Source organism: Microtus oregoni, unplaced genomic scaffold (genome assembly GCF_018167655.1).
Source record: "Microtus oregoni isolate MIOR12 unplaced genomic scaffold, Mior012 000026F_ref0000081, whole genome shotgun sequence".
Classification (NCBI taxonomy): domain Eukaryota; kingdom Metazoa; phylum Chordata; class Mammalia; order Rodentia; family Cricetidae; genus Microtus; species Microtus oregoni.
In genome coordinates this window covers 10001-28182 of record NW_024543085.1, presented here as the reverse complement: position 1 = coordinate 28182, position 18182 = coordinate 10001, and positions in this window count along the sequence as shown.

Sequence of the window (18182 nt, the reverse complement as noted above, 5' to 3'; positions counted from 1 at the left end):
TTTTTTGTTATTCTTTATGCTTCTTATACATCAACAGAAATATCCTTCTCTAAGTTTGGAAAGTTTCCTTTTGTAATTTCCATGATTATATTTTCTGTGCCTTCTATCCTTCACTTTCTTAGGTTTTGTCTTTTGTTGTTTTACGAGATTTCATGTATGTTTTCTGTTAAAAATTTGTTAGGTTTAATAATTTTTTTCATTATCTGATCTAGCATTCTTCAAACATGAGATTCTCTCTTCCATCTCTTTTATTATGTTTGTTGTACTTCCCTCTGTAGTTTCTGTTCATTTTTCCTGGTTTTTCATTTCTGGTATTTTTATTGGTTTCTTTATGGCATATATTTCAGTCTTAGGTCTTAAACCGCTTTCATCAGCAGTCTGATTTTTTTCCCTTCGTTATGTTTCTTTTTTTGTGTGTGATTTTTAATTTTTCCATGCTTTAGCTGTTGCTTTTTTTCTTCGTTTTTTAGTTAAATTTTCAATTCACTTTGAATGTCTCTATGTTCTCCATAAAGTGATCTTCTTACATCATTTTAGTCATTTTTCATCCTGTTACGAAGTATGCCTGGTATGTGATCACTTGATTCTGATGTTACAGTGTGACCTCTTAGGATGTTGGATAAATTATTGCATTAGAGTGTATCTACTTTTCATTTTATCCTGGTAGTGTCTTTGCATCTTGTTCAGATTGTTTCAGTGGCTGTCTGAGTCTTTGGGAAGTGTTCTTGGTCTGCTCTGTGGTTTAGGGATCTCATTTTGCCTGCTCATTTTTTTCTTTTTTACTTTATTGTTCCTTTGGTCTACTCTGTGCAGTCACAGCTTGTTTGTGGACTTCCTCTCTTGATCTACTGAACTGAGGCAGGTTGGGTATGACCCAAAATATTTGTCTGACTATCGATGTTCCAGAGAGTGTGGTGTTGTGCTGTGTTGCTGTTCATGTACCTGTTGGTTTTCTCTTCATTGTAACCCATTTCTTTCAGAGTTGCAGCACGTTGGAGCGCAAACAGGTAAGTTTTTGGGTTGGATGGGGTTAGCAGCTTCCAGGGTTCAGTGGTTGGGGTATTAGGGTAGATTGTATGTAGGCAAGTATTTCTTTTTAGCTAGCTATAGAGGAAAAGCCAATTGGGATGGGGCTTGGGGATTTGACCCTGTATGTCTATCCAAGATGTTTGCTTGTCCTGCCAGGTACCTGGACACTCTGTTTTGGTCCTTGGTTAGGATTAGGTTTATGGCTAGGGTTTGTGGATAAGGCTTAGAGCTAGGGCCAGGATTTAGGTCTATGGGTAGTGCCTAGGGTGTTAGGATGGTGGTGGTGTTGGTCTGTAATTGGTTTACAGTTAGGGTTAGGTTTTAGGGTTAAGGGGTTAGAGTTATGAGTTTCAGTTCTGGCTCAGATTAGGGTTAAGGGTTAGGGTTCTGGACAGTGTTTTGTTCTTGTGCTTTGCTTGGGTTTATGGTATGTTTTAGATTTAGGGTTTGTGATTTGTTTAAGATATGGTTGTGTGCTTTGTTTTGGTTTCGTGCATTGATTTAAGGTTTTGTTTTTTGGTTTCGATTCAGCATTTGGATTTGTGTTACTGTTTGTGTTATGGTGTGGCTTCTTTTTTTGGCTCATGTTGATCTGCTTCATTGCTTATTGGTTATGAGTCTTGTTAGGGTATCAGTTTCAGGTTTGTGAAGTGGGGTCGAGGGTACATGTACAGCTTGGGTTTGTAATGGAGTTATGTGTTGTGTTAGGTTCCAGGTTAGGGTTTAGTATTAATGATTGGCTCTGGGTTAGTTGTTTGGGTTAGGGTTTAGTTTCAGGTTGGGGTTCAGTTTTGGGTGAGTTGTAGGGTCCGGATTGGATTGAGAGTTGGTGTTTGTTGTTAGGGGTTTGGTGTAAGGTTTATGGTGAGAGGGTTATGATTAATGTTGATTTATGGGTTGGGTGTTGGTGTTGGGGTTAGTGGCTAGTGTTACGGTTAGAGGTTAGGGTTATGAGTAGTGGATAACGGTTTCTGGTTGTTTTTGGGTTTTCATTGTGTAGTCCTCAGGCTCAGGCTTGCATTATGGTGTATGGTTCGGTTAAGAGTATAGGTTAGGGTTTGGATTAAGAACTCTGGTTAGCATTGATGGCTTAGGGTTTAGTGCTAAGCTTCGGGTCAGGGTCAGGTTCTAGGGTCTAGGGTCAAGGGTCTAGGGTCTAGGGTCTGGGGTTGGGGTCGGGGTCGGGGTCGGGGTCGGGGTCGGGGTCGGGGTCGGGGTCAGGGTCAGGGTCAGGGTCAGGGGTTAGGGTCAGGGTCAGGGTCAGGGTCAGGGTCAGGGTCAGGGTCAGGGTTTAGGGTTAGGGTTAGGGTTAGGGTTAGGGTTAGGGTTAGGGGTTAGGGTTAGGGTTAGGGTTAGGGTTAGGGTTAGGGTTAGGGCTAGGGCTAGGGCTAGGGCTAGGGCTAGGGCTAGGGCTAGGGCTAGGGCTAGGGCTAGGGCTAGGGCTAGGGTTAGGGTTAGGGTTAGGGATTAGGGTTAGGGTTAGGGTTAGGGTTAGGGTTAGGGTTAGGGGTTAGGGTTAGGGTTAGGGTTAGGGTTAGGGTTAGGGTTAGGGTTAGGGTTAGGGTTAGGGGTTAGGGGTTAGGGGTTAGGGTTAGGGTTAGGGTTAGGGTTAGGGTTAGGGTTAGGGTTAGGGTTAGGGTTAGGGTTAGGGGTTAGGGTTAGGGTTAGGGTTAGGGTTAGGGTTAGGGTTAGGGCTAGGGCTAGGGCTAGGGCTAGGGCTAGGGCTAGGGCTAGGGCTAGGGCTAGGGCTAGGGCTAGGGCTAGGGCTAGGGCTAGGGCTAGGGCTAGGGCTAGGGCTAGGGCTAGGGCTAGGGCTAGGGCTAGGGCTAGGGCTAGGTTTAGGGTTAGGGTTAGGGTTAGGGTTAGGGCTAGGGTTAGGGTTAGGGTTAGGGTTAGGGTTAGGGTTAGGGTTAGGGTTAGGGTTAGGGTTAGGGTTAGGGTTAGGGTTAGGGTTAGGGTTAGGGTTAGGGTTAGGGTTAGGGTTAGGGTTAGGGTTAGGGTTAGGGTTAGGGTTAGGGTTAGGGTTAGGGTTAGGGTTAGGGTTAGGGTTAGGGTTAGGGTTAGGGTTAGGGTTAGGGTTAGGGTTAGGGTTAGGGTTAGGGTTAGGGTTAGGGTTAGGGTTAGGGTTAGGGTTAGGGTTAGGGTTAGGGTTAGGGTTAGGGTTAGGGTTAGGGTTAGGGTTAGGGTTAGGGTTAGGGTTAGGGGTTAGGGTTAGGGTTAGGGTTAGGGTTAGGGTTAGGGTTAGGGTTAGGGTTAGGGTTAGGGTTAGGGTTAGGGTTAGGGTTAGGGTTAGGGTTAGGGTTAGGGTTAGGGTTAGGGTTAGGGTTAGGGTTAGGGTTAGGGTTAGGGTTAGGGTTAGGGTTAGGGTTAGGGTTAGGGTTAGGGTTAGGGTTAGGGTTAGGGTTAGGGTTAGGGTTAGGGTTAGGGTTAGGGTTAGGGTTAGGGTTAGGGTTAGGGTTAGGGTTAGGGTTAGGGTTAGGGTTAGGGTTAGGGTTAGGGTTAGGGTTAGGGTTAGGGTTAGGGTTAGGGTTAGGGTTAGGGTTAGGGTTAGGGTTAGGGTTAGGGTTAGGGTTAGGGTTAGGGTTAGGGGTTAGGGTTAGGGTTAGGGTTAGGGTTAGGGTTAGGGTTAGGGTTAGGGTTAGGGTTAGGGTTAGGGTTAGGGTTAGGGTTAGGGTTAGGGTTAGGGTTAGGGTTAGGGTTAGGGTTAGGGTTAGGGTTAGGGTTAGGGTTAGGGTTAGGGTTAGGGTTAGGGTTAGGGTTAGGGTTAGGGTTAGGGTTAGGGTTAGGGTTAGGGTTAGGGTTAGGGTTAGGGTTAGGGTTAGGGTTAGGGTTAGGGTTAGGGTTAGGGTTAGGGTTAGGGTTAGGGTTAGGGTTAGGGTTAGGGTTAGGGTTAGGGTTAGGGTTAGGGTTAGGGTTAGGGTTAGGGTTAGGGTTAGGGTTAGGGTTAGGGTTAGGGTTAGGGTTAGGGTTAGGGTTAGGGTTAGGGTTAGGGTTAGGGTTAGGGTTAGGGTTAGGGTTAGGGTTAGGGTTAGGGTTAGGGTTAGGGTTAGGGTTAGGGTTAGGGTTAGGGTTAGGGTTAGGGTTAGGGTTAGGGTTAGGGTTAGGGTTAGGGTTAGGGTTAGGGTTAGGGTTAGGGTTAGGGTTAGGGTTAGGGTTAGGGTTAGGGTTAGGGTTAGGGTTAGGGTTAGGGTTAGGGTTAGGGTTAGGGTTAGGGTTAGGGTTAGGGTTAGGGTTAGGGTTAGGGTTAGGGTTAGGGTTAGGGTTAGGGTTAGGGTTAGGGTTAGGGTTAGGGTTAGGGTTAGGGTTAGGGTTAGGGTTAGGGTTAGGGTTAGGGTTAGGGTTAGGGTTAGGGTTAGGGTTAGGGTTAGGGTTAGGGTTAGGGTTAGGGTTAGGGTTAGGGTTAGGGTTAGGGTTAGGGTTAGGGTTAGGGTTAGGGTTAGGGTTAGGGTTAGGGTTAGGGTTAGGGTTAGGGTTAGGGTTAGGGTTAGGGTTAGGGTTAGGGTTAGGGTTAGGGTTAGGGTTAGGGTTAGGGTTAGGGTTAGGGTTAGGGTTAGGGTTAGGGTTAGGGTTAGGGTTAGGGTTAGGGTTAGGGTTAGGGTTAGGGTTAGGGTTAGGGTTAGGGTTAGGGTTAGGGTTAGGGTTAGGGTTAGGGTTAGGGTTAGGGTTAGGGTTAGGGTTAGGGTTAGGGTTAGGGTTAGGGTTAGGGTTAGGGTTAGGGTTAGGGTTAGGGTTAGGGTTAGGGTTAGGGTTAGGGTTAGGGTTAGGGTTAGGGTTAGGGTTAGGGTTAGGGTTAGGGTTAGGGTTAGGGTTAGGGTTAGGGTTAGGGTTAGGGTTAGGGTTAGGGTTAGGGTTAGGGTTAGGGTTAGGGTTAGGGTTAGGGTTAGGGTTAGGGTTAGGGTTAGGGTTAGGGTTAGGGTTAGGGTTAGGGTTAGGGTTAGGGTTAGGGTTAGGGTTAGGGTTAGGGTTAGGGTTAGGGTTAGGGTTAGGGTTAGGGTTAGGGTTAGGGTTAGGGTTAGGGTTAGGGTTAGGGTTAGGGTTAGGGTTAGGGTTAGGGTTAGGGTTAGGGTTAGGGTTAGGGTTAGGGTTAGGGTTAGGGTTAGGGTTAGGGTTAGGGTTAGGGTTAGGGTTAGGGTTAGGGTTAGGGTTAGGGTTAGGGTTAGGGTTAGGGTTAGGGTTAGGGTTAGGGTTAGGGTTAGGGTTAGGGTTAGGGTTAGGGTTAGGGTTAGGGTTAGGGTTAGGGTTAGGGTTAGGGTTAGGGTTAGGGTTAGGGTTAGGGTTAGGGTTAGGGTTAGGGTTAGGGTTAGGGTTAGGGTTAGGGTTAGGGTTAGGGTTAGGGTTAGGGTTAGGGTTAGGGTTAGGGTTAGGGTTTAGGGTTAGGGTTAGGGTTAGGGTTAGGGTTAGGGTTAGGGTTAGGGTTAGGGTTAGGGTTAGGGTTAGGGTTAGGGTTAGGGTTAGGGTTAGGGTTAGGGTTAGGGTTAGGGTTAGGGTTAGGGTTAGGGTTAGGGTTAGGGTTAGGGTTAGGGTTAGGGTTAGGGTTAGGGTTAGGGTTAGGGTTAGGGTTAGGGTTAGGGTTAGGGTTAGGGTTAGGGTTAGGGTTAGGGTTAGGGTTAGGGTTAGGGTTAGGGTTAGGGTTAGGGTTAGGGTTAGGGTTAGGGTTAGGGTTAGGGTTAGGGTTAGGGTTAGGGTTAGGGTTAGGGTTAGGGTTAGGGTTAGGGTTAGGGTTAGGGTTAGGGTTAGGGTTAGGGTTAGGGTTAGGGTTAGGGTTAGGGTTAGGGTTAGGGTTAGGGTTAGGGTTAGGGTTAGGGTTAGGGTTAGGGTTAGGGTTAGGGTTAGGGTTAGGGTTAGGGTTAGGGTTAGGGTTAGGGTTAGGGTTAGGGTTAGGGTTAGGGTTAGGGTTAGGGTTAGGGTTAGGGTTAGGGTTAGGGTTAGGGTTAGGGTTAGGGTTAGGGTTAGGGTTAGGGTTAGGGTTAGGGTTAGGGTTAGGGTTAGGGTTAGGGTTAGGGTTAGGGTTAGGGTTAGGGTTAGGGTTAGGGTTAGGGTTAGGGTTAGGGTTAGGGTTAGGGTTAGGGTTAGGGTTAGGGTTAGGGTTAGGGTTAGGGTTAGGGTTAGGGTTAGGGTTAGGGTTAGGGTTAGGGTTAGGGTTAGGGTTAGGGTTAGGGTTAGGGTTAGGGTTAGGGTTAGGGTTAGGGTTAGGGTTAGGGTTAGGGTTAGGGTTAGGGTTAGGGTTAGGGTTAGGGTTAGGGTTAGGGTTAGGGTTAGGGTTAGGGTTAGGGTTAGGGTTAGGGTTAGGGTTAGGGTTAGGGTTAGGGTTAGGGTTAGGGTTAGGGTTAGGGTTAGGGTTAGGGTTAGGGTTAGGGTTAGGGTTAGGGTTAGGGTTAGGGTTAGGGTTAGGGTTAGGGTTAGGTTAGGGTTAGGGTTAGGGTTAGGGTTAGGGTTAGGGTTAGGGTTAGGGTTAGGGTTAGGGTTAGGGTTAGGGTTAGGGTTAGGGTTAGGGTTAGGGTTAGGGTTAGGGTTAGGGTTAGGGTTAGGGTTAGGGTTAGGGTTAGGGTTAGGGTTAGGGTTAGGGTTAGGGTTAGGGTTAGGGTTAGGGTTAGGGTTAGGGTTAGGGTTAGGGTTAGGGTTAGGGTTAGGGTTAGGGTTAGGGTTAGGGTTAGGGTTAGGGTTAGGGTTAGGGTTAGGGTTAGGGTTAGGGTTAGGGTTAGGGTTAGGGTTAGGGTTAGGGTTAGGGTTAGGGTTAGGGTTAGGGTTAGGGTTAGGGTTAGGGTTAGGGTTAGGGTTAGGGTTAGGGTTAGGGTTAGGGTTAGGGTTAGGGTTAGGGTTAGGGTTAGGGTTAGGGTTAGGGTTAGGGTTAGGGTTAGGGTTAGGGTTAGGGTTAGGGTTAGGGTTAGGGTTAGGGTTAGGGTTAGGGTTAGGGTTAGGGTTAGGGTTAGGGTTAGGGTTAGGGTTAGGGTTAGGGTTAGGGTTAGGGTTAGGGTTAGGGTTAGGGTTAGGGTTAGGGTTAGGGTTAGGGTTAGGGTTAGGGTTAGGGTTAGGGTTAGGGTTAGGGTTAGGGTTAGGGTTAGGGTTAGGGTTAGGGTTAGGGTTAGGGTTAGGGTTAGGGTTAGGGTTAGGGTTAGGGTTAGGGTTAGGGTTAGGGTTAGGGTTAGGGTTAGGGTTAGGGTTAGGGTTAGGGTTAGGGTTAGGGTTAGGGTTAGGGTTAGGGTTAGGGTTAGGGTTAGGGTTAGGGTTAGGGTTAGGGTTAGGGTTAGGGTTAGGGTTAGGGTTAGGGTTAGGGTTAGGGTTAGGGTTAGGGTTAGGGTTAGGGTTAGGGTTAGGGTTAGGGTTAGGGTTAGGGTTAGGGTTAGGGTTAGGGTTAGGGTTAGGGTTAGGGTTAGGGTTAGGGTTAGGGTTAGGGTTAGGGTTAGGGTTAGGGTTAGGGTTAGGGTTAGGGTTAGGGTTAGGGTTAGGGTTAGGGTTAGGGTTAGGGTTAGGGTTAGGGTTAGGGTTAGGGTTAGGGTTAGGGTTAGGGTTAGGGTTAGGGTTAGGGTTAGGGTTAGGGTTAGGGTTAGGGTTAGGGTTAGGGTTAGGGTTAGGGTTAGGGTTAGGGTTAGGGTTAGGGTTAGGGTTAGGGTTAGGGTTAGGGTTAGGGTTAGGGTTAGGGTTAGGGTTAGGGTTAGGGTTAGGGTTAGGGTTAGGGTTAGGGTTAGGGTTAGGGTTAGGGTTAGGGTTAGGGTTAGGGTTAGGGTTAGGGTTAGGGTTAGGGTTAGGGTTAGGGTTAGGGTTAGGGTTAGGGTTAGGGTTAGGGTTAGGGTTAGGGTTAGGGTTAGGGTTAGGGTTAGGGTTAGGGTTAGGGTTAGGGTTAGGGTTAGGGTTAGGGTTAGGGTTAGGGTTAGGGTTAGGGTTAGGGTTAGGGTTAGGGTTAGGGTTAGGGTTAGGGTTAGGGTTAGGGTTAGGGTTAGGGTTAGGGTTAGGGTTAGGGTTAGGGTTAGGGTTAGGGTTAGGGTTAGGGTTAGGGTTAGGGTTAGGGTTAGGGTTAGGGTTAGGGTTAGGGTTAGGGTTAGGGTTAGGGTTAGGGTTAGGGTTAGGGTTAGGGTTAGGGTTAGGGTTAGGGTTAGGGTTAGGGTTAGGGTTAGGGTTAGGGTTAGGGTTAGGGTTAGGGTTAGGGTTAGGGTTAGGGTTAGGGTTAGGGTTAGGGTTAGGGTTAGGGTTAGGGTTAGGGTTAGGGTTAGGGTTAGGGTTAGGGTTAGGGTTAGGGTTAGGGTTAGGGTTAGGGTTAGGGTTAGGGTTAGGGTTAGGGTTAGGGTTAGGGTTAGGGTTAGGGTTAGGGTTAGGGTTAGGGTTAGGGTTAGGGTTAGGGTTAGGGTTAGGGTTAGGGTTAGGGTTAGGGTTAGGGTTAGGGTTAGGGTTAGGGTTAGGGTTAGGGTTAGGGTTAGGGTTAGGGTTAGGGTTAGGGTTAGGGTTAGGGTTAGGGTTAGGGTTAGGGTTAGGGTTAGGGTTAGGGTTAGGGTTAGGGTTAGGGTTAGGGTTAGGGTTAGGGTTAGGGTTAGGGTTAGGGTTAGGGTTAGGGTTAGGGTTAGGGTTAGGGTTAGGGTTAGGGTTAGGGTTAGGGTTAGGGTTAGGGTTAGGGTTAGGGTTAGGGTTAGGGTTAGGGTTAGGGTTAGGGTTAGGGTTAGGGTTAGGGTTAGGGTTAGGGTTAGGGTTAGGGTTAGGGTTAGGGTTAGGGTTAGGGTTAGGGTTAGGGTTAGGGTTAGGGTTAGGGTTAGGGTTAGGGTTAGGGTTAGGGTTAGGGTTAGGGTTAGGGTTAGGGTTAGGGTTAGGGTTAGGGTTAGGGTTAGGGTTAGGGTTAGGGTTAGGGTTAGGGTTAGGGTTAGGGTTAGGGTTAGGGTTAGGGTTAGGGTTAGGGTTAGGGTTAGGGTTAGGGTTAGGGTTAGGGTTAGGGTTAGGGTTAGGGTTAGGGTTAGGGTTAGGGTTAGGGTTAGGGTTAGGGTTAGGGTTAGGGTTAGGGTTAGGGTTAGGGTTAGGGTTAGGGTTAGGGTTAGGGTTAGGGTTAGGGTTAGGGTTAGGGTTAGGGTTAGGGTTAGGGTTAGGGTTAGGGTTAGGGTTAGGGTTAGGGTTAGGGTTAGGGTTAGGGTTAGGGTTAGGGTTAGGGTTAGGGTTAGGGTTAGGGTTAGGGTTAGGGTTAGGGTTAGGGTTAGGGTTAGGGTTAGGGTTAGGGTTAGGGTTAGGGTTAGGGTTAGGGTTAGGGTTAGGGTTAGGGTTAGGGTTAGGGTTAGGGTTAGGGTTAGGGTTAGGGTTAGGGTTAGGGTTAGGGTTAGGGTTAGGGTTAGGGTTAGGGTTAGGGTTAGGGTTAGGGTTAGGGTTAGGGTTAGGGTTAGGGTTAGGGTTAGGGTTAGGGTTAGGGTTAGGGTTAGGGTTAGGGTTAGGGTTAGGGTTAGGGTTAGGGTTAGGGTTAGGGTTAGGGTTAGGGTTAGGGTTAGGGTTAGGGTTAGGGTTAGGGTTAGGGTTAGGGTTAGGGTTAGGGTTAGGGTTAGGGTTAGGGTTAGGGTTAGGGTTAGGGTTAGGGTTAGGGTTAGGGTTAGGGTTAGGGTTAGGGTTAGGGTTAGGGTTAGGGTTAGGGTTAGGGTTAGGGTTAGGGTTAGGGTTAGGGTTAGGGTTAGGGTTAGGGTTAGGGTTAGGGTTAGGGTTAGGGTTAGGGTTAGGGTTAGGGTTAGGGTTAGGGTTAGGGTTAGGGTTAGGGTTAGGGTTAGGGTTAGGGTTAGGGTTAGGGTTAGGGTTAGGGTTAGGGTTAGGGTTAGGGTTAGGGTTAGGGTTAGGGTTAGGGTTAGGGTTAGGGTTAGGGTTAGGGTTAGGGTTAGGGTTAGGGTTAGGGTTAGGGTTAGGGTTAGGGTTAGGGTTAGGGTTAGGGTTAGGGTTAGGTTAGGGTTAGGGTTAGGGTTAGGGTTAGGGTTAGGGTTAGGGTTAGGGTTAGGGTTAGGGTTAGGGTTAGGGTTAGGGTTAGGGTTAGGGTTAGGGTTAGGGTTAGGGTTAGGGTTAGGGTTAGGGTTAGGGTTAGGGTTAGGGTTAGGGTTAGGGTTAGGGTTAGGGTTAGGGTTAGGGTTAGGGTTAGGGGTTAGGGTTAGGGTTAGGGTTAGGGTTAGGGTTAGGGTTAGGGTTAGGGTTAGGGTTAGGGTTAGGGTTAGGGTTAGGGTTAGGGTTAGGGTTAGGGTTAGGGTTAGGGTTAGGGTTAGGGTTAGGGTTAGGGTTAGGGTTAGGGTTAGGGTTAGGGTTAGGGTTAGGGTTAGGGTTAGGGTTAGGGTTAGGGTTAGGGTTAGGGTTAGGGTTAGGGTTAGGGTTAGGGTTAGGGTTAGGGTTAGGGTTAGGGTTAGGGTTAGGGTTAGGGTTAGGGTTAGGGTTAGGGTTAGGGTTAGGGTTAGGGTTAGGGTTAGGGTTAGGGTTAGGGTTAGGGTTAGGGTTAGGGGTTAGGGTTAGGGTTAGGGTTAGGGTTAGGGTTAGGGTTAGGGTTAGGGTTAGGGTTAGGGTTAGGGTTAGGGTTAGGGTTAGGGTTAGGGTTAGGGTTAGGGTTAGGGTTAGGGTTAGGGTTAGGGTTAGGGTTAGGGTTAGGGTTAGGGTTAGGGTTAGGGTTAGGGTTAGGGTTAGGGTTAGGGTTAGGGTTAGGGTTAGGGTTAGGGTTAGGGTTAGGGTTAGGGTTAGGGTTAGGGTTAGGGTTAGGGTTAGGGTTAGGGTTAGGGTTAGGGTTAGGGTTAGGGTTAGGGTTAGGGTTAGGGTTAGGGTTAGGGTTAGGGTTAGGGTTAGGGTTAGGGTTAGGGTTAGGGTTAGGGTTAGGGTTAGGGTTAGGGTTAGGGTTAGGGTTAGGGTTAGGGTTAGGGTTAGGGTTAGGGTTAGGGTTAGGGTTAGGGTTAGGGTTAGGGTTAGGGTTAGGGTTAGGGTTAGGGTTAGGGTTAGGGTTAGGGTTAGGGTTAGGGTTAGGGTTAGGGTTAGGGTTAGGGTTAGGGTTAGGGTTAGGGTTAGGGTTAGGGTTAGGGTTAGGGTTAGGGTTAGGGTTAGGGTTAGGGTTAGGGTTAGGGTTAGGGTTAGGGTTAGGGTTAGGGTTAGGGTTAGGGTTAGGGTTAGGGTTAGGGTTAGGGTTAGGGTTAGGGTTAGGGTTAGGGTTAGGGTTAGGGTTAGGGTTAGGGTTAGGGTTAGGGTTAGGGTTAGGGTTAGGGTTAGGGTTAGGGTTAGGGTTAGGGTTAGGGTTAGGGTTAGGGTTAGGGTTAGGGTTAGGGTTAGGGTTAGGGTTAGGGTTAGGGTTAGGGTTAGGGTTAGGGTTAGGGTTAGGGTTAGGGTTAGGGTTAGGGTTAGGGTTAGGGTTAGGGTTAGGGTTAGGGTTAGGGTTAGGGTTAGGGTTAGGGTTAGGGTTAGGGTTAGGGTTAGGGTTAGGGTTAGGGTTAGGGTTAGGGTTAGGGTTAGGGTTAGGGTTAGGGTTAGGGTTAGGGTTAGGGTTAGGGTTAGGGTTAGGGTTAGGGTTAGGGTTAGGGTTAGGGTTAGGGTTAGGGTTAGGGTTAGGGTTAGGGTTAGGGTTAGGGTTAGGGTTAGGGTTAGGGTTAGGGTTAGGGTTAGGGTTAGGGTTAGGGTTAGGGTTAGGGTTAGGGTTAGGGTTAGGGTTAGGGTTAGGGTTAGGGTTAGGGTTAGGGTTAGGGTTAGGGTTAGGGTTAGGGTTAGGGTTAGGGTTAGGGTTAGGGTTAGGGTTAGGGTTAGGGTTAGGGTTAGGGTTAGGGTTAGGGTTAGGGTTAGGGTTAGGGTTAGGGTTAGGGTTAGGGTTAGGGTTAGGGTTAGGGTTAGGGTTAGGGTTAGGGTTAGGGTTAGGGTAGGGTTAGGGTTAGGGTTAGGGTTAGGGTTAGGGTTAGGGTTAGGGTTAGGGTTAGGGTTAGGGTTAGGGTTAGGGTTAGGGTTAGGGTTAGGGTTAGGGTTAGGGTTAGGGTTAGGGTTAGGGTTAGGGTTAGGGTTAGGGTTAGGGTTAGGGTTAGGGTTAGGGTTAGGGTTAGGGTTAGGGTTAGGGTTAGGGTTAGGGTTAGGGTTAGGGTTAGGGTTAGGGTTAGGGTTAGGGTTAGGGTTAGGGTTAGGGTTAGGGTTAGGGTTAGGGTTAGGGTTAGGGTTAGGGTTAGGGTTAGGGTTAGGGTTAGGGTTAGGGTTAGGTTAGGGTTAGGGTTAGGGTTAGGGTTAGGGTTAGGGTTAGGGTTAGGGTTAGGGTTAGGGTTAGGGTTAGGGTTAGGGTTAGGGTTAGGGTTAGGGTTAGGGTTAGGGTTAGGGTTAGGGTTAGGGTTAGGGTTAGGGTTAGGGTTAGGGTTAGGGTTAGGGTTAGGGTTAGGGTTAGGGTTAGGGTTAGGGTTAGGGTTAGGGTTAGGGTTAGGGTTAGGGTTAGGGTTAGGGTTAGGGTTAGGGTTAGGGTTAGGGTTAGGGTTAGGGTTAGGGTTAGGGTTAGGGTTAGGGTTAGGGTTAGGGTTAGGGTTAGGGTTAGGGTTAGGGTTAGGGTTAGGGTTAGGGTTAGGGTTAGGGTTAGGGTTAGGGTTAGGGTTAGGGTTAGGGTTAGGGTTAGGGTTAGGGTTAGGGTTAGGGTTAGGGTTAGGGTTAGGGTTAGGGTTAGGGTTAGGGTTAGGGTTAGGGTTAGGGTTAGGGTTAGGGTTAGGGTTAGGGTTAGGGTTAGGGTTAGGGTTAGGGTTAGGGTTAGGGTTAGGGTTAGGGTTAGGGTTAGGGTTAGGGTTAGGGTTAGGGTTAGGGTTAGGGTTAGGGTTAGGGTTAGGGTTAGGGTTAGGGTTAGGGTTAGGGTTAGGGTTAGGGTTAGGGTTAGGGTTAGGGTTAGGGTTAGGGTTAGGGTTAGGGTTAGGGTTAGGGTTAGGGTTAGGGTTAGGGTTAGGGTTAGGGTTAGGGTTAGGGTTAGGGTTAGGGTTAGGGTTAGGGTTAGGGTTAGGGTTAGGGTTAGGGTTAGGGTTAGGGTCAGGGTTAGGGTTAGGGTCAGGGTCAGGGTCAGGGTCAGGGTCAGGGTCAGGGTCAGGGTCAGGGTCAGGGTCAGGGTCAGGGTCAGGGTCAGGGTCAGGGTCAGGGTCAGGGTCAGGGTCAGGGTCAGGGTCAGGGTCAGGGGTCAGGGTCAGGGTCAGGGTCAGGGTCAGGGTCAGGGTCAGGGTCAGGGTCAGGGTCAGGGTCAGGGTCAGGGTCAGGGTCAGGGTCAGGGTCAGGGTCAGGGTCAGGGTCAGGGTCAGGGTCAGGGTCAGGGTCAGGGTCAGGGTCAGGGTCAGGGTCAGGGTCAGGGTCAGGGTCAGGGTCAGGGTCAGGGTCAGGGTCAGGGTCAGGGTCAGGGTCAGGGTCAGGGTCAGGGTCAGGGTCAGGGTCAGGGTCAGGGTCAGGGTCAGGGTCAGGGTCAGGGTCAGGGTCAGGGTCAGGGTCAGGGTCAGGGTCAGGGTCAGGGTCAGGGTCAGGGTCAGGGTCAGGGTCAGGGTCAGGGTCAGGGTCAGGGTCAGGGTCAGGGTCAGGGTCAGGGTCAGGGTCAGGGTCAGGGTCAGGGTCAGGGTCAGGGTCAGGGTCAGGGTCAGGGTCAGGGTCAGGGTTAGGGTTAGGGTTAGGGTTAGGGTTAGGGTTAGGGTTAGGGTTAGGGTTAGGGTTAGGGTTAGGGTTAGGGTTAGGGTTAGGGTTAGGGTTAGGGTTAGGGTTAGGGTTAGGGTTAGGGTTAGGGTTAGGGTTAGGGTTAGGGTTAGGGTTAGGGTTAGGGTTAGGGTTAGGGTTAGGGTTAGGGTTAGGGTTAGGGTTAGGGTTAGGGTTAGGGTTAGGGTTAGGGTTAGGGTTAGGGTTAGGGTTAGGGTTAGGGTTAGGGTTAGGGTTAGGGTTAGGGTTAGGGTTAGGGTTAGGGTTAGGGTTAGGGTTAGGGTTAGGGTTAGGGTTAGGGTTAGGGTTAGGGTTAGGGTTAGGGTTAGGGTTAGGGTTAGGGTTAGGGTTAGGGTTAGGGTTAGGGTTAGGGTTAGGGTTAGGGTTAGGGTTAGGGTTAGGGTTAGGGTTAGGGTTAGGGTTAGGGTTAGGGTTAGGGTTAGGGTTAGGGTTAGGGTTAGGGTTAGGGTTAGGGTTAGGGTTAGGGTTAGGGTTAGGGTTAGGGTTAGGGTTAGGGTTAGGGTTAGGGTTAGGGTTAGGGTTAGGGTTAGGGTTAGGGTTAGGGTTAGGGTTAGGGTTAGGGTTAGGGTTAGGGTTAGGGTTAGGGTTAGGGTTAGGGTTAGGGTTAGGGTTAGGGTTAGGGTTAGGGTTAGGGTTAGGGTTAGGGTTAGGGTTAGGGTTAGGGTTAGGGTTAGGGTTAGGGTTAGGGTTAGGGTTAGGGTTAGGGTTAGGGTTAGGGTTAGGGTTAGGGTTAGGGTTAGGGTTAGGGTTAGGGTTAGGGTTAGGGTTAGGGTTAGGGTTAGGGTTAGGGTTAGGGTTAGGGTTAGGGTTAGGGTTAGGGTTAGGGTTAGGGTTAGGGTTAGGGTTAGGGTTAGGGTTAGGGTTAGGGTTAGGGTTAGGGTTAGGGTTAGGGTTAGGGTTAGGGTTAGGGTTAGGGTTAGGGTTAGGGTTAGGGTTAGGGTTAGGGTTAGGGTTAGGGTTAGGGTTAGGGTTAGGGTTAGGGTTAGGGTTAGGGTTAGGGTTAGGGTTAGGGTTAGGGTTAGGGTTAGGGTTAGGGTTAGGGTTAGGGTTAGGGTTAGGGTTAGGGTTAGGGTTAGGGTTAGGGTTAGGGTTAGGGTTAGGGTTAGGGTTAGGGTTAGGGTTAGGGTTAGGGTTAGGGTTAGGGTTAGGGTTAGGGTTAGGGTTAGGGTTAGGGTTAGGGTTAGGGTTAGGGTTAGGGTTAGGGTTAGGGTTAGGGTTAGGGTTAGGGTTAGGGTTAGGGTTAGGGTTAGGGTTAGGGTTAGGGTTAGGGTTAGGGTTAGGGTTAGGGTTAGGGTTAGGGTTAGGGTTAGGGTTAGGGTTAGGGTTAGGGTTAGGGTTAGGGTTAGGGTTAGGGTTAGGGTTAGGGTTAGGGTTAGGGTTAGGGTTAGGGTTAGGGTTAGGGTTAGGGTTAGGGTTAGGGTTAGGGTTAGGGTTAGGGTTAGGGTTAGGGTTAGGGTTAGGGTTAGGGTTAGGGTTAGGGTTAGGGTTAGGGTTAGGGTTAGGGTTAGGGTTAGGGTTAGGGTTAGGGTTAGGGTTAGGGTTAGGGTTAGGGTTAGGGTTAGGGTTAGGGTTAGGGTTAGGGTTAGGGTTAGGGTTAGGGTTAGGGTTAGGGTTAGGGTTAGGGTTAGGGTTAGGGTTAGGGTTAGGGTTAGGGTTAGGGTTAGGGTTAGGGTTAGGGTTAGGGTTAGGGTTAGGGTTAGGGTTAGGGTTAGGGTTAGGGTTAGGGTTAGGGTTAGGGTTAGGGTTAGGGTTAGGGTTAGGGTTAGGGTTAGGGTTAGGGTTAGGGTTAGGGTTAGGGTTAGGGTTAGGGTTAGGGTTAGGGTTAGGGTTAGGGTTAGGGTTAGGGTTAGGGTTAGGGTTAGGGTTAGGGTTAGGGTTAGGGTTAGGGTTAGGGTTAGGGTTAGGGTTAGGGTTAGGGTTAGGGTTAGGGTTAGGGTTAGGGTTAGGGTTAGGGTTAGGGTTAGGGTTAGGGTTAGGGTTAGGGTTAGGGTTAGGGTTAGGGTTAGGGTTAGGGTTAGGGTTAGGGTTAGGGTTAGGGTTAGGGTTAGGGTTAGGGTTAGGGTTAGGGTTAGGGTTAGGGTTAGGGTTAGGGTTAGGGTTAGGGTTAGGGTTAGGGTTAGGGTTAGGGTTAGGGTTAGGGTTAGGGTTAGGGTTAGGGTTAGGGTTAGGGTTAGGGTTAGGGTTAGGGTTAGGGTTAGGGTTAGGGTTAGGGTTAGGGTTAGGGTTAGGGTTAGGGTTAGGGTTAGGGTTAGGGTTAGGGTTAGGGTTAGGGTTAGGGTTAGGGTTAGGGTTAGGGTTAGGGTTAGGGTTAGGGTTAGGGTTAGGGTTAGGGTTAGGGTTAGGGTTAGGGTTAGGGTTAGGGTTAGGGTTAGGGTTAGGGTTAGGGTTAGGGTTAGGGTTAGGGTTAGGGTTAGGGTTAGGGTTAGGGTTAGGGTTAGGGTTAGGGTTAGGGTTAGGGTTAGGGTTAGGGTTAGGGTTAGGGTTAGGGTTAGGGTTAGGGTTAGGGTTAGGGTTAGGGTTAGGGTTAGGGTTAGGGTTAGGGTTAGGGTTAGGGTTAGGGTTAGGGTTAGGGTTAGGGTTAGGGTTAGGGTTAGGGTTAGGGTTAGGGTTAGGGTTAGGGTTAGGGTTAGGGTTAGGGTTAGGGTTAGGGTTAGGGTTAGGGTTAGGGTTAGGGTTAGGGTTAGGGTTAGGGTTAGGGTTAGGGTTAGGGTTAGGGTTAGGGTTAGGGTTAGGGTTAGGGTTAGGGTTAGGGTTAGGGTTAGGGTTAGGGTTAGGGTTAGGGTTAGGGTTAGGGTTAGGGTTAGGGTTAGGGTTAGGGTTAGGGTTAGGGTTAGGGTTAGGGTTAGGGTTAGGGTTAGGGTTAGGGTTAGGGTTAGGGTTAGGGTTAGGGTTAGGGTTAGGGTTAGGGTTAGGGTTAGGGTTAGGTTAGGGTTAGGGTTAGGGTTAGGGTTAGGGTTAGGGTTAGGGTTAGGGTTAGGGTTAGGGTTAGGGTTAGGGTTAGGGTTAGGGTTAGGGTTAGGGTTAGGGTTAGGGTTAGGGTTAGGGTTAGGGTTAGGGTTAGGTTAGGGTTAGGGTTAGGGTTAGGGTTAGGGTTAGGGTTAGGGTTAGGGTTAGGGTTAGGGTTAGGGTTAGGGTTAGGGTTAGGTTAGGGTTAGGGTTAGGGTTAGGGTTAGGGTTAGGGTTAGGGTTAGGGTTAGGGTTAGGGTTAGGGTTAGGGTTAGGGTTAGGGTTAGGGTTAGGGTTAGGGTTAGGGTTAGGGTTAGGGTTAGGGTTAGGGTTAGGGTTAGGGTTAGGGTTAGGGTTAGGGTTAGGGTTAGGGTTAGGGTTAGGGTTAGGGTTAGGGTTAGGGTTAGGGTTAGGGTTAGGGTTAGGGTTAGGGTTAGGGTTAGGGTTAGGGTTAGGGTTAGGGTTAGGGTTAGGGTTAGGGTTAGGGTTAGGGTTAGGGTTAGGGTTAGGGTTAGGGTTAGGGTTAGGGTTAGGGTTAGGGTTAGGGTTAGGGTTAGGGTTAGGGTTAGGGTTAGGGTTAGGGTTAGGGTTAGGGTTAGGGTTAGGGTTAGGGTTAGGGTTAGGGTTAGGGTTAGGGTTAGGGTTAGGGTTAGGGTTAGGGTTAGGGTTAGGGTTAGGGTAGGGTTAGGGTTAGGGTTAGGGTTAGGGTTAGGGTTAGGGTTAGGGTTAGGGTTAGGGTTAGGGTTAGGGTTAGGGTTAGGGTTAGGGTTAGGGTTAGGGTTAGGGTTAGGGTTAGGGTTAGGGTTAGGGTTAGGGTTAGGGTTAGGGTTAGGGTTAGGGTTAGGGTTAGGGTTAGGGTTAGGGTTAGGTTAGGGTTAGGGTTAGGGTTAGGGTTAGGGTTAGGGTTAGGGTTAGGGTTAGGGTTAGGGTTAGGGTTAGGGTTAGGGTTAGGGTTAGGGTTAGGGTTAGGGTTAGGGTTAGGGTTAGGGTTAGGGTTAGGGTTAGGGTTAGGGTTAGGGTTAGGGTTAGGGTTAGGGTTAGGGTTAGGGTTAGGGTTAGGGTTAGGGTTAGGGTTAGGGTTAGGGTTAGGGTTAGGGTTAGGGTTAGGGTTAGGGTTAGGGTTAGGGTTAGGGTTAGGGTTAGGGTTAGGGTTAGGGTTAGGGTTAGGGTTAGGTTAGGGTTAGGGTTAGGGTTAGGGTTAGGGTTAGGGTTAGGGTTAGGGTTAGGGTTAGGGTTAGGGTTAGGGTTAGGGTTAGGGTTAGGGTTAGGGTTAGGGTTAGGGTTAGGGTTAGGGTTAGGGTTAGGTTAGGGTTAGGGTTAGGGTTAGGGTTAGGGTTAGGGTTAGGGTTAGGGTTAGGGTTAGGGTTAGGGTTAGGGTTAGGGTTAGGGTTAGGGTTAGGGTTAGGGTTAGGGTTAGGGTTAGGGTTAGGGTTAGGGTTAGGGTTAGGGTTAGGGTTAGGGTTAGGGTTAGGGTTAGGGTTAGGGTTAGGGTTAGGGTTAGGGTTAGGGTTAGGGTTAGGGTTAGGGTTAGGGTTAGGGTTAGGGTTAGGGTTAGGTTAGGGTTAGGGTTAGGGTTAGGGTTAGGGTTAGGGTTA